Source organism: Talpa occidentalis, unplaced genomic scaffold, assembly GCF_014898055.3.
Source record: "Talpa occidentalis isolate TD23 unplaced genomic scaffold, MPIMG_talOcc4v2.1 talOcc4.8, whole genome shotgun sequence".
In the NCBI taxonomy this organism is placed as follows: domain Eukaryota; kingdom Metazoa; phylum Chordata; class Mammalia; order Eulipotyphla; family Talpidae; genus Talpa; species Talpa occidentalis.
Window position 1 is genome coordinate 14,737,270 of NW_023605194.1, and position 14,674 is coordinate 14,751,943.

A 14,674-nucleotide genomic window follows, 5' to 3' on the forward strand; every position below is an offset into this window, starting at 1 on the left:
TTGAAAAATCCATCAGTATTCTTCAATATAGATGGAAACTTTCGGTGGATGAGCAGCTGTGAAAAATTGTAAGCATTTGATAGATTTGCACAATAGTGTACAAAACTAGGCAGTATAATTTTAATTCCTTAAGAGTTAAGGCACATTAGTCAATAGAGATGCAGCCTCAATCAGGGTCTGAGCTGAGTATGTGACCAAATGAGTCCTTCACACTCCCATATGAGAAGGTTTGGGGCAGATAACTTGGATTTGGGTAGCATCTTGATACAATCCTGTGAAATAACCAGTGTTTGGCCAAGAGTCAATCCTTTTTGAGACATTCAATTTGAAGAATTTCAGAAGCTGGAAATGAAGGAGATAATCGGACACAGTGGTGTAGCAACTTTGTGCAATCAGAAGAGCTGCTGTACTAGATGTTGGGAGGTCCAGGTTCTAATGCCCAAGTTTGAAGAATGTTAGTGGCAAATATTTAAGCAGTTGCCATATATCAGGGACTGCACTACCATAGTTAACAATAGTAATTATATAATTATGACTTATTTAATCTTTCTTGAAATTCTATCATATGGATACTATCTCAACTTTATTTTTTAAGAGTTAAAAATTCACTTCTTTTCCCTTACAATTTGAAGGAAATTTTTTCTTAACACACTTCTATAACATTGGTTTTCTTATGGAATTTTTTATCGTTTATTTATTTTTGGCCACCACCATCTCTATGTACCTTTTTTTCTTTCTCTTTACCTCTCCCTTTTAACCTCAAAGCCCTCACAGCATTTATGAATGCCTACTAGTTGTAGTGAATAGTGTATTTTATCAGATTGTCTGTGATGTAAACATCTGGTGTTTGCTTTTGTCATTCTCCCTTGCTTTACTACACATAAGTCCCTTGAATTCCCTCCATTTTTCCGAGAATGGCTGCATATCATCTTTTCTTATGGCTGAAAAGTATCCCATGGTGTGGCCATACCACGATGTCTTCATTCAATCATATATTGATGGACATTTAGGTTGCTCCCATGTCCTTGCTATTATAAATAGTGCTTCAATAAACATTGCAGAACATATATTTTGGTACTGATGATTTCATGTTCTTTGGATAGCTGCCCAAGGGCAGGATTGCTGGGTCATACACTATTTCCAATGTGAGATTTTTTTTTCTTCACATTTTTAGAAGAACAGGGTTATTAAGAAAAGAGAAAGGAAAAAAGAGAGACACCTGCACAGATATAAGCGGTACTCTTGGGAGGAGAGCTGCCTCTGTTTTTAGTTTTAGGGTAAATCCAAGTCATTTTCCATAATGGCTACACTAGTTTACATTCCCACTAATAGTACAATAAGGCCCCTCTTTCTCTGCATCCTGTTACATGTAGACAGACATGACTCAATGAAATACTTTGAGTTCACTATTTTTAATATTTCAACAGTTTACAAAAACACTTAGCAGGGATATTGCAAAAGGAACTTGAACAATGGAGTTTAAGGTGGATGGATAGGATAACTGTTTATAAGTTTCCCCATTAAATGCACCTGGAAGAATTTTTGGGTACATAATAGACATAGTAGCTAATCCACCATGGATGGAGAATGAAGAACATGTATTTCATATCAAGAAGCTCCAGGTAATTCCATTGAGTCCAACAACCTACAGAAATAATGAAATAGGTCTCCTTAGGCCATTTATATCCCAGAATTAGCAAAATGGAAAAAAAGTGATCATTAATATCTACTGAGCAAATGCTTTGTTCCAGGTACTAGCCACTTCCATTATATTTATGTCATTTTCTACTCACTCATCGTTACTGTTTTATAGATGATGAAGTGAGTCTTCAAAAGGTTAAATACATGGTAAACATGAAATTATGAGATAAGTAAAAGTGTAGAATCTGGAAGTTTACTCTAAAACCTTTTAATTCTTTGATATTTTGTCCATAGTGCTTTTCACAGTGCATGAGATTCTGTTCTTGGAGGCAGGAATCTGATAATGTAACAGGTGGTGTGACCCTCTCAGGAAGACTAATGTCTATTCCAGTTTCCAGCAATAGCTTCTGTCATGTCTTCTTCCTCCAACAGAGAAAGTTGCAATGACCACCTTACCTCTGGTCACTGGGGAAAGTGGTGGCTGAATATATGTGTAAATTATACCAAGGGACAAGGACAAGGAGAACATGAAATAAGGCAACCAGAAAAAAAAAGTACTGTTTTCCAAAGGGATACTATTTATCTGATTAATGCTCTAGGCTGACTGCTTACATTTAATGAATGCCGTCCTTAGAGCCACACAGATCTCTGTAATGAATATGAAAAACAAACCTAGTAATACAAACACAAGCACAATGACCTGTTTCAGAGGGAAGTGACAGCAGTGCCTGCAGTGCTAAACATTTTAATTTTCAATATCTCCACGGCTACAGCAAGGGAAAACAGAGCAGTATCTATGTGATAACCAGAGAATTTTGTTCATTTCTCTAATTTATTCTTTTCTCCAAGATAGGACAATGTGAATGTGTGGAGATTTTTTTCATAACAGGAAACACGAATTTTGCTAAATTAAAATGGTCTCCATTTTATAGAAGTTGGCCTGGCCTTGGCGCCTTATTCATTCTCAACGAATCAATGTTCACTTTTTTTGCTTATAGTTCTTTTAACAGAGATGATTGAAGAGTCATGAGCAATGGTGAGTGATGCAGACAGTATGTTGCAGAATTTCATTTCAAATAGCAGAGGTAGGTTGAATGCACACACATATACCATTCACATTGTTAAGAATATACTATAATAATTAAATGGACCCTTATATTTAGAGTTAATGATCTTTCTAGAAAGAACAGTAGGAATATTATGTTTTATGATTCTGCTTCTCCAATTATTTTGGAGCCTGATGTTACAGTGATGATATCAGCAAGGAAATCAAATGGCCTCTAAGATACAACATTCTGTTTCTTTCTTTACTAAAGGGTTGGACTAAATTGATGTATTTTTTGTGGTACAAATAAAAGACTGACGTAAACACCTGCCAATAAAAGCAGTAAATAGGAGGTACAAGAAAGGGGCATGGAGACTAAGTAGGATATTGTTCCCATAGGTCATAGGAACAGAAAGAGGGTATCTGCTAAGTTCAGTGCAGAAAGATTTCTTTCTGCTACCATGTACGACACACAGTAAGTTTCCAATAAATGTTTACTAAAGTCAATTAAATATGGCAACTGATTGAATAAGGGAGAAGTAAAGGCTGATTTTAAGTTGAAAGTCAAAATATGTTCAAAATAGAGGACATGAGAGGGGTAGGGATATGGCAGTACATGAAATTTGGTAATTTTGCTTTTTTCTTTGAGTATTTGACAGAACTCTCTACTGAAACCATTTGGGCCTTGACTTATTTTTTGGTAGTCTTTCAATCGCTATTTTAATTTCCTTGCTTGTGATCTATCTGTTCAGGTTTTTTATTTCTTCCTGATTTCAGTCTCAAAGAACTATAGATTACTAAGGCTTTTGCATTTCATCTAGATTGTTTGATTTGCTGGCATTCCTAGTAATAGCTTATGATCCTTTGCATTTCTGAAATGTCTGTTATAACTTCTCTTTTATTTATTACTCTATTAGCTTTTTCTTCCTTCTTTTATTAGGAAGTCTAACTATAAGGCTTGACTATTTTGCTGATTTTTTTTTCAAAGAGCCAGCTTTTGTTTTCATTGTTGCTTTACACTGTCTTTTTGGTTTCTATCAGTATTTTCCAACTGCTTATATAGAATATAAATTTATCTTTGGAGTTCAATTGATTCTGGAGACAAAAAAAAGTTGGATTTTGTTTTCTGAGACAACCCGACACACGAAGATTTGTAACTACTGTTTTGTCTTTAATTTTCTGGTTCTATCTAATTCTTTGTTCAGTTTTTATTTTTTATTTTTTTTTTTTTGGGTGGAATTTGTCTTTGATGTAGACAGGATAGCCCTTGCCACTGTCTTGTAGGGCAGATCTGGTTTTGGCAGACTCCCTCAGCTTCTGTTTGTCTGGGAAGTCTTACTTTATCCTCTCTCATATCTCAAGGAGAGTCTTGAAGGGTATAGTATTCTTGGCTGGAAATTTTTGTTGTTTCCCTATCTACTTGCCCATAGGGTTTTTAGATGGCATATTTTTAAGGGTTATAGTCACAGTGTAAAAGGAGTGGGCAATTTTCCAGAGGAATCATTATGGGCTTAATTCACATATTGAATTACTCTAGTGCATTATATTAATGATACAGTTTATAAAGACAGACCATTGCTGAACTTGATTTGATCCATCCATTAATTTTGCATAAAGCATAATACCACAAGACTGGGTATGGGTAAACTGCAGTACTCCTTAATATTCAGTGGGGTCTCACTGCCAAAAGATAATGCCCTGCATTCTTTCAAATGTCATGTGTAATTGCTCTGTATTCTATTGAGTAATTATTGTCCAGTGCCAGAAAATTTCCCTGCAGTTATCTTCCTAAAACTAGTATTTTAAATGTACATAAAGGTGGGTTTGAAGATCATTGCAAATACAATCAAGAGGGGAAGTGGTATAGGATACATTTTTTCATTCCTCAGGAAAAAAAAATGTTTTTGTACAATTTCCCTAGCTTTATTTTGCTGGTTAGGATGCTAGTCCCTAAAATCTGTGGAATTTATTTGTCACTAAGATAAGGAATTTATCTGTCTGTGTAGACAGCTGAATTCTGCTCTGGAGGAAGAGAAATACAGTAGTGCAAGGTGCTCTCATATCCTACTTTTCCACTGCTTATAAGGGGTTAAATGTTGTTTCGATTTCTGCTTCTCTCAGTTCATCTTTCTTACCTCTATTAAGTCAAAAGAAGATTGAGCAGATCTTTGTGTTCCCAAAGAAAGTTTAACCTCTGTTAATTCTTATATTAAAATAGAAGTTCTTGAATTTCTTGTTTATTGGAAATATTCCAATTTAATTCGATATAATAGGACGGTCATATATTGGTATTTTAGAGGACACAGATTATAGAGAGCCTTGGTATTCTATGGACCTCTGACTTTATCCTACTTTTAATTAACACAACTAGGCTCAGAGCCATACCACTCACCAAAAAAATGATTAAGTTGTCATTGCACTAGAATCAAAGGTGACTTAGTGCCTTAGGTCATGTTTGCTGGGAGCAAAGAGTGAGATAATATTTTAATGCAAGTGATTGATTGAGGAAGAACTCCCAGGTAAAATATATGGAAGTATAGGGAAACAAATACAGGGCAAGGAAGAAATCTAGGCAAAGATGTGGGGCTAGCTGAAGTCTAGCTGTTTTTATATCAAAAGGATTGAAAGCAGGATTTCAAAGAAATAATTGAATACCCAAGTTCATAGTAGCACCATTCAGAATAGCCAAGAAGTAGAGCAACCAAATGTCCGTCCATGTATGAAGGGATAAAGAAAATCTACTATGTACATTAAATGGAATGTAATACAACCTTTAAAAGGGAGGGACTCTTTTCATATACTACAACATGGACACACATAGAGGCATTATTCCAAGTGAATAAAAAAATTCAGAAAAAGAGAAAGTTATAGATTCCATTTATTTGCGGTATCTGAAGTAGTTAAATTTATAGAAACAGACAGTGGGATGATAGTTACCAGAGGCTGGAGTATGGGGAGAAAATGATTTGTTGTTGCAGCTAGAGTTTCAGTTTGTAAGATGAAGAATTTCTGGAGATTTATTTTACAATACTATAAATATAATTACCACTTCTTAACATTACACTTAAAATGGGTAAGATAGTAAATTTTATGGTATATCTTTTTATCAGTTAAAAAATCCTTAATCTGAGAAGCTGTTATATTTCTTCTACTTATTCTCTAAACAATGCATTTGTTAATTTAATAAATTCCACAGAGGTTTTACTTTTTTTCAAGTAAAGATGAGAAGAGAAATTACCTTGGAAAAAATATGCTTTATTTCATTTTTAAACAACCTTAATTGTCTTTAAATGATTATAAAAGTAATTGATTCTTAGTTTAAACAGTTTTGGAGTGGCATAAAAATAAAACAAATGGAAAAAATAAAAATTACTGTAACCTCGTCACATAAAAATGAGCACTCTTTGTTATAAATATTTCTGTTCATGTATTCGCACACCAAATAATGGGAAATGATATGTAACAATATGGGAAGATACATATATTCTCCAACTCTCTAAATTAGTTGTTTTAGAGATAAAATAAGAATATAAATTAGTAATTGGGATGGTTATAGTGATTTCTTTGAATTCAATTGAAAGACTGTTGTAATATAATTTATATATACATATGTGCGTATATCTTTCATTTTAATTTTTTAGGGAAATTTTAGATTTGTAACAAAGTTAAGAGACAGGTACAGAGATTTCCCATACACACCTTGCCCCAACACATGCATAGTCTTCCCCATTATGAACCCACTCACCAGAACACTTACCAAGGATGAACCCATGTGGACAAATCATACTTACTAAAAGTCCATAGCTTACCTTGAAGTTTTCTCTTGGTATTATCCATTTTATGGGTTTGGGTAAAAGTATAATGGTACATAGCCATCATTATAATATCAGACAAAGTATTTTTACTGCCTTAAAAATTCTCCTGATCTGCACATTGATCCCTCTCACTCCCCCATTAGTGAACACTCATTTTTTTTTCTTGTGTCCATAATTTTATCCTTTGCAGGATATCATAAAGTCAGGATCTGATAGTATATAGCCTTTTCAGATTGGCTTCTTTCACTTTATCATCTTTATTTATATTTCCTCAAAGTCCTTTCTTTTTACCACTAATTAACATTCCAGTGTCTGGATATACTACAGAATTTATCCACTCATCTACTGAAGGGCATCTTGGTTGCTTCCAATATATATATTTTTTAGCAGCAAAAACAATAATAGTATTTTTTAAAGCTAATACGTTAGTAATATATTTTGGTGTTTAGTATATCTTATTAGTGAAACCCTGTACTTAATATATTTGTTTGCACTATAAAATATTTTGGGTATTAATCTATTATAATACCTATTTTTCCTTATTGATATTATTAGGAGTTCTTTATGTATTTAGTATAACAACTATTTTCTCTCATTTATATTTCAAGTCTTTTCGCCTTTTTTATTATTTGTTTTGGTAATAGTATTTCTATTTGTTTATGTAATTGTTTAGGGACAGGGGATGATAGAACTAGTCTTTCTAAAATCCATATTTGCAACATGAATATTCAAAATTCACTTTCCATATTCACCATCTTACTGCAGGATGCACTCCTATAGACTGGGATTGGTGTGTAATTGTGTTTACCCTTCAATCAGGCATACTTGTTTCACAGTTTAAAGTTCTCCTTGCCCTACATTTAAAGAGGTTGATGTTTTTGCATGCAAAGCAGTAAATCTACTGAAAAACTGCCCATAAAACCTTTTTCAAGGTGCTTAGTGAGATAGGCTTTGGAGATAGAAATTTTGACCTATATTGATTCTATGTCTTTTAAGAAATAGGCAACTTGGGCTTGATTAACGAGCATTTCCCACCTCATTTATGTTCAAAACTCCTGAAATCGACATCTGAAAATTCTTGTATATTGCTCCAAAGTAAATTACATTAGGTACCCTCTCTGGTTGTGATGTCTTTTTGCCTCCTGAGGCTAGGTGCTCTATTCATAGCCATTCAAACAACATCTAGTTTGGGGAAGAAACAAAGACAATAAAAGCAAAGCAATGCAAATCAAATGAAAAAAACCTAAAATATGATAAATATGCTCCGAATTTTTGACCACAGCTACATTTAAACATATTTGAGATTACTTTCCATGGCTCTCTGTTCTCAAATGACTGGAATTAAAAAAAATTGTAATAAAAAAACAGTATCCATGTGTGTTAACCAATAGGAGAGTGAAGATTTTGACTCTCTAATTTAAGATATGTTAATGAAGTGATTTCTATATAAAGTAATGAATGGAAATCATCTAAGAGTATTTTTCCCGCTACAATACACATATCAGAGTTATGTTCTAGAACAGATATTGGTAAACTGTCTTTGTAAAGGGTCACCTATTAAATATTTATTCCTTGTAGACCCATGTAGCATGTAGGTTCTATAGCAAATTAGGTGCAAAAGTTCCAAAGCAGCCATAGATATTACCTAAAAAAGTGAGTGTCAATGTGTTCCAATGAAACTTTATAAAAAGAGTTGCTCGTCCAGATTTGATCTAGAGCTGTATTTTGCAACTTGATCTACAAGATCAACTTGATTTGCCAGTGATTTAGCTAGCTTATAGGAAAACAAATGTCTGAAAGAATGATTTCACAAACCAGAGTCATTCTGATGTATCACCCACAGTGTCTTGAATAATTTTCAGAATATTAGACATGAAAAGAAACAGAAAATATCAGTCACTGTGAAGAGCATTATTACTCTAAAGTAAGAGATGCATTCATTGTTCAAATGTTGAAATTATTAGAGCCTTTAAAATAACTTTGGTAAAAGTACACTACAAATGATGAATGAATAGTAAAGTATATTAAGAGTTTAAGGGAGATAATTAAGCATATAAAAGAAACAAATTTAATGAGGACTGAAGAACTCGATTGATGAAATAAATAGTAAACCTGAAGACATGACAATAAAGAATGTGGAAAAAGGGCTTTCCTGGTGGCGCAGCAGTTGAGTGCTGAGTTGTGAAGTTGCCCACAGCCTCTGCAGCGCCTGTTAGATGCCCGGCAGCTGGGTGAGGGCCCCACATGGTGCGTAGGCCTCTCTTGCCACCCACTGCTCCCCTCAGCAGTGTACTATGTCAGTCTGCCTGTTCTGCTCCCTGCTCTGGCTCTGGTGAATTCTCTCACCTTCCCACGCTTCTGACTGTACCCAGTGCTTGTATAAATAAATGAATAAATCTTTTTTTTTACAAAAAAAAAGAAGTGGAGATTAAAAAAAGTTAATAGGGAGGAAAAGCGGCAGGTCCCAGTGAGAACTGGGACACAGAAGATAAACGGACGACTCCAGCAAACTACCCGAAGAAGAAAGTGGCCATAAAAGAGGACCAGAAGGGAGGAAAGCGCAGAACCCTGCTCTCCTCCCCCACCCACAGAGGCGGCACTCTCCGACCGGCAGAGAGGAGGAAAAAAACACACTAAAACGACCAACAAGAACAAACTACGCAGCAAGCAGGACTGGGAGTGGAAAGGAACTATTGCAGCCACCACACCCCGTGAAACGGGAGCTGAACGGGAGCTGCGGAGAACCCTGCAGGATTCACCGGAGGTGAGCTCCGGGCACCATTAAACAGAGACCCCGCCCCCCAGGAGGAGGCCAGGACCAGCACACAGCCCCGGGCCGCCCCCGGTAAGCTTGCGCGGAAAAGCAAACGCGGATTGGGATCAGGATAGCGTGGAAAAGCAGCGTGGTTGAAAAGCAAACGTGGAATGGGATCGCGGCTGCCCAGGTCCCCGCGCCTGCGACCTAGGCTTGCAGGGAGACACGCGCGAAGACCCTCACTGAGGTGAAAGTCCCTTACTGAGTATCCAGGAACCAGGCACCCAGGCACGGGAGCGGGGTGCAAAAGACGCCATTCTGTGGACACTGAACTGGGCTACAGCCCGCGTCCTGGACCTGAGGGCTTTGGAACTGAGATCCGGGGCACAAAATTTGGGGCATGGGTTCTCCACAATGGTGGAGCACAAGGCAGACACAGCACCCCAAAGCCGTTGAGGTTTACCCTACCATTCCCGCTCTGTTTCCTGTCCCACGGGGTGAAAAAAAAAAAAAAAAAAACAGCTCCCCAAGGGCTCTAGGAGAGATCTCTGGCGCCACCTAGTGACTTGAAACCAGCAGAGGCTCCTGGAGGAGCCAGTGGCAAGCTGGGAAGTTAGCCCATGCCGGGCCCCTGCCGACCAGTAGTCTGAGCCCACAGGGGTAGCGAGTACCCAAAGCCAGGGCAGACCAGGCACGCAGAAGAGTGTGCCTGAGACTGGACACGCAGGGAGTGTGTCCCGCATTGCCAATTTAGAACAGGGACATTTCTTCAGTAAAGACTGCCTGCAGAAGGCTCCCTCAGGAGCCAGAGGTGAGCCAGGGAAGTTTGCCCACACCAGAACACCTCTGGCCTGCAGTCAAGCCCAGAGGGGGAAAGGGAACCCACCGCGGGGCAGACCAGGAGCACAGGGGAGTGTGTCCCTACATCGGCATTTTAGAACAGGGACCTTTCTTCAGTAAAGACTGCTTGAAACTGACAGATGGCTCCCGGAGGAGCCAGAGGGGAGCAGAGAAGCTCACCCAAGATGCCGGCCAGTCCCAGCAACACAGTGTCCCAACGCATATGGCAAATTAGAAAATAGACAGTAGGGAGTAGAAGAACCACACGCAACATAGCAACTCCTCAGGGAAGAAGCACACCACAAAAAGAAAACCAGCCCCCAGATTGCAACGACAGTAACTTGGAAGAACTTCTGAGCCTTCCAGAAAGAGAATTTAAAATTGCCATGATTAAAAAAATGACAGAACTCATAAAGGAAAACAATGATAAGGGAAAAATAATCAACGATCAGAAGAATGAAATTGAGTCCCTAAAGAGGGAAGTAAAAGAAATGCAGGAGATCAAAGAATTAATGGAAGAACTAAAGAATTCTGGGAAAAGCAATGAAAGCAGAATAGATGAAATAGAAGAACGAATAAGTTCTCTTGAAGACACAGAAATAAAAAGAACCAAAACAGAAAAGGAAAGAGAAGTACGAAGGAAAAAGAACGAAGAAAGACTTCGGGAACTATCGGACACCATGAGGAAAGGAAATATAAGAGTTATAGGAATACCAGAAGGAGAGGAGAGAGATGTAGGAACAGAGAAAATATTCCAGGAGATAATTGAAGAGAACTTCCCAAATGTGAAGAAGGAGCTGAAAATTGATATACAAGAAGCAAGAAGAACACCAAACTTCCATGACGAAAGGAAAAATACAGCAAGACACATAATAGTGAAGCTCCCAAGAATCCAGGACAAGGAAAAAATAATGAAGCTGACAAGAGGGAAGAAACAAATAACATTCAAAGGAAAACCAATCAGGCTGACATCAGACTTCTCTGAATAAACACTACGGACAAGGAGAGAGTGGAAGGACATAGTCAACAGACTCCAAGAAAACAGATGTCAACCAAGAATACTCTATCCCACAAAGCTTTCCTTCCTCTATGAAGAAAGAATAAGGACCTTCCCAGACAAACAGAAACTATGGAACTTCATTACCACTAAACCCCCACTCCAAAAAATACTACAAGGAATCCTAAAGCCAGAACCTCAGAGGGACGAATAACAACGAAAGAAGGCAAGGAAAAAAAAAGATATTAAAAGAATAAATAAAATCAAAGGAAAGACAAACACAATGGCAAATACAGATGCTAACATATCAATATTAACCCTAAATGTAAATGGACTAAACTCTTCAATAAAAAGACACAGAGTTGCAGCCTGGATTAAGAAACAAAACCCAACCTTTTGCTGTCTCCAGGAAACACATTTAGCTACAAAAGATAAAAATAGACTCAAAGTTAAAGGATGGAAAACAATCCTACAAGCAAATGGACCAAAAAAGAAAGCAGGAACAGCTATACTTATATCAGATAAAACAGATTTCAAACTCAAAAAAATAAAAAGGGATCCCAACGGTCATTACATTATGATCAAAGGAACAATACTTCAAGAAGAAATAACACTAATTAACATATACTCACCAAACAAAGGAGCACCAAAATATATCAAACAACTGTTGTCATCTCTGAAAACAGACATCAGAGAAAACACATACGTAGTGGGAGACTTCAACACACCACTATCAACAATGGATAGATCAACAAGACAAAAAATAAGTAAAGAAACTAAAGCTCTAAATAAGAACCTAGAGCATTTGGGCTTAACAGACATCTATAGAACACTAAACCCCCAAAAAACTGAGTACACATTTTTCTCAAGCGCACACGGATCATTCTCCAGGATCGATCACATACTGGGGCACAAGACAAACATCAACAGATACACCAAGATTGAAATCATACCAACCATCTTTTCTGACCATGAAGGCATCAAGCTAGGAATAAACCATAAAAAGAAGGCAAGGAACTTTCCTACCTCATGGAGACTAAAAACCACACTACTGGAAGACCACTGGACTAATGAGGAAATCAAAGAGGAAATTAAAAAATTCTTTGAATTGAATGACAAGGAGGACACCAATATCCTAAATGTATGGGATGCAGCAAAAGCAGTAATAAGAGGAAAATATATAGCAATAGAAGCTCACATCAAGAAACAAGAAAGAACTCAAAGAAACAACCTAATCTCGAAGCTCAAAGATCTAGAAAAAGAACAACAAAAAAACCCCAAAACCAGTAGAAGAAAAGAAATAATAAAAACCAAAGCAGAAATAAATGAAATTGAAACTAAAAAAACAATCCAAAAGATTAATGAAACCAAGAGCTGGTTCTTCGAAAAAATCAATAAAATAGACAAGCCCCTAGCCAGGCTCACAAAGGAAAAAAGGGAGAAAACACAAATAAACAGGATCAGAAATGAAAGAGGAGAAATCACAATGGACACAGCAGAAATCAAAAGAATAATCAGTAACTACTATGAAGAGTTGTATGGAAACATGTTCAACAATCTAGAGGAGATGGACAAATTCCTACAACTCTACAATCACCCAAAGCTAGATAAAGAAGAAATAGAACACCTAAACAGACCAATTACAAGCAGCGAAATTGAAATGGTAATCAAAAACCTCCCCAAAAACAAAAGCCCAGGACCTGATGGATTTACAAACGAATTCTACCAAACATTCAAAGATGAATTGGTGCCTATCCTTCACAAACTCTTCCAAAAAATTGAGAAGGAATACCAAACACGTTGAGAAGACAATACCAAAAATTGAGAAGACAATACCAAACACGTTCTATGAAGCCAACATTACACTAATACCAAAATCGAATAAGGACAGCACAAAAAAGGAAAACTACAGGCCAATCTCCCTAATGAACACTGATGCAAAAATCCTCAACAAAATTTTAGCTATCAGAATCCAACAATGTATGCATAAGATAATTCACCACGACCAAGTAGGATTCATTCCAGGGACACAAGGATGGTTTAACATCCGAAAATCAATCAACGTTATCCAACACATCAACAAAAAGAAATATACAAACCATATGATAATATCAATAGATGCTGAGAAAGCTTTCGACAAAGTGCAACGCCCATTCATGATAAAAGCCCTTGAAATTCTTGGGATAGAAGGAACATACCTCAACATCATAAAGGCCATCTATGAGAAGCCAACAGCCAGTATCATTCTCAATGGTGAAAAGCTGAAAGCAATTCCATTAAGATCTGGAACAAGACAAGGATGCCCACTCTCACCACTGCTTTTCAATATAATACTGGAAGTCCTAGCCAGAGCAATAAGACAAGAGAAAGACATCCAAGGAATCCAAATAGGAAAAGAAGAAGTCAAACTATCACTATTTGCAGATGATATGATAATATACATAGAGAACCCCAAAATCTCCACAGAAAAACTAATTCAACTCATCAATCAGTTCAGTAAAGTGGCAGGATACAAAATCAACACGCAAAAGTCAGTAGCCTTCCTATACACAAACAATGAATCTGAAGAAGAAATCAAAAAAACCATCCCTTTTATTATTGAAACAAAAAAAATCAAATATTTGGGAATAAATTTAACAAAAGAGGTAAAGGACCTTTACAAAGAAAACTATAAAACACTGTTAAAAGAAATAGAAGAAGACACAAAGAAATGGAAAGACATCCCCTGCTCATGGATTGGAAGAATAAACATTATTAAAATGGCCATCCTACCAAAAGCAATATACAGATTCAATGCTATTCCAATCAAAATTTCAATGTCATTCTTCAAAGAAATAGAACAATTATTGATGAAATTCATATGGAATCACAAAAAACCCCGAATTGCCAAAGCTCTCCTGAAAAAGAAAGAAGGGAATGGAGGTATCACACTCCCAGACTTCAAACTATACTACAAAGCCATAATTATCAAAACTGCATGGTGTTGGAACAAGAACAGACATACAGACCAATGGAATCGAATAGAAAATCCAGAAATAAACCCACAGATTTATGGTCAACTAATCTTTGACAAAGGAGCAAAGACTATGCATTGGAGCAAAGAAAGTTTGTTCAATAAATGGTGCTGGGAAAACTGGGTCGCTACATGCAAAAGAATGAAGCTTGACCACTACCTCACACCATACACAAAAATCAACTCAAAATGGATTAAAGAACTAGACATAAGACCTGAAACCATAAAATATATAGAAGGAAATATAGGCAAAACACTACGTGATTTGCACATCAAAGACATCTTTACAGACACATCACCCAAAGCAGTGATAGTGAAGGCAAAGATAAACAGCTGGGACTACATCAAATTAAAGAGCTTCTGCACAGCAAAAGAGACAATAACAAAAACAAAGAGAAACCCCACCAACTGGGAGAACATTTTTGCACCCAACACTAATGATAAAGGACTGATCACAAAAATCTGCAAAGAGCTGATGAGACTCAACAACAACAAAGAAAATAACCCAGTCAAAAAATGGGCAGAAGAGCTAAAAAGAAACTTCTCTGAAGAGGAAATGCTAATGGCC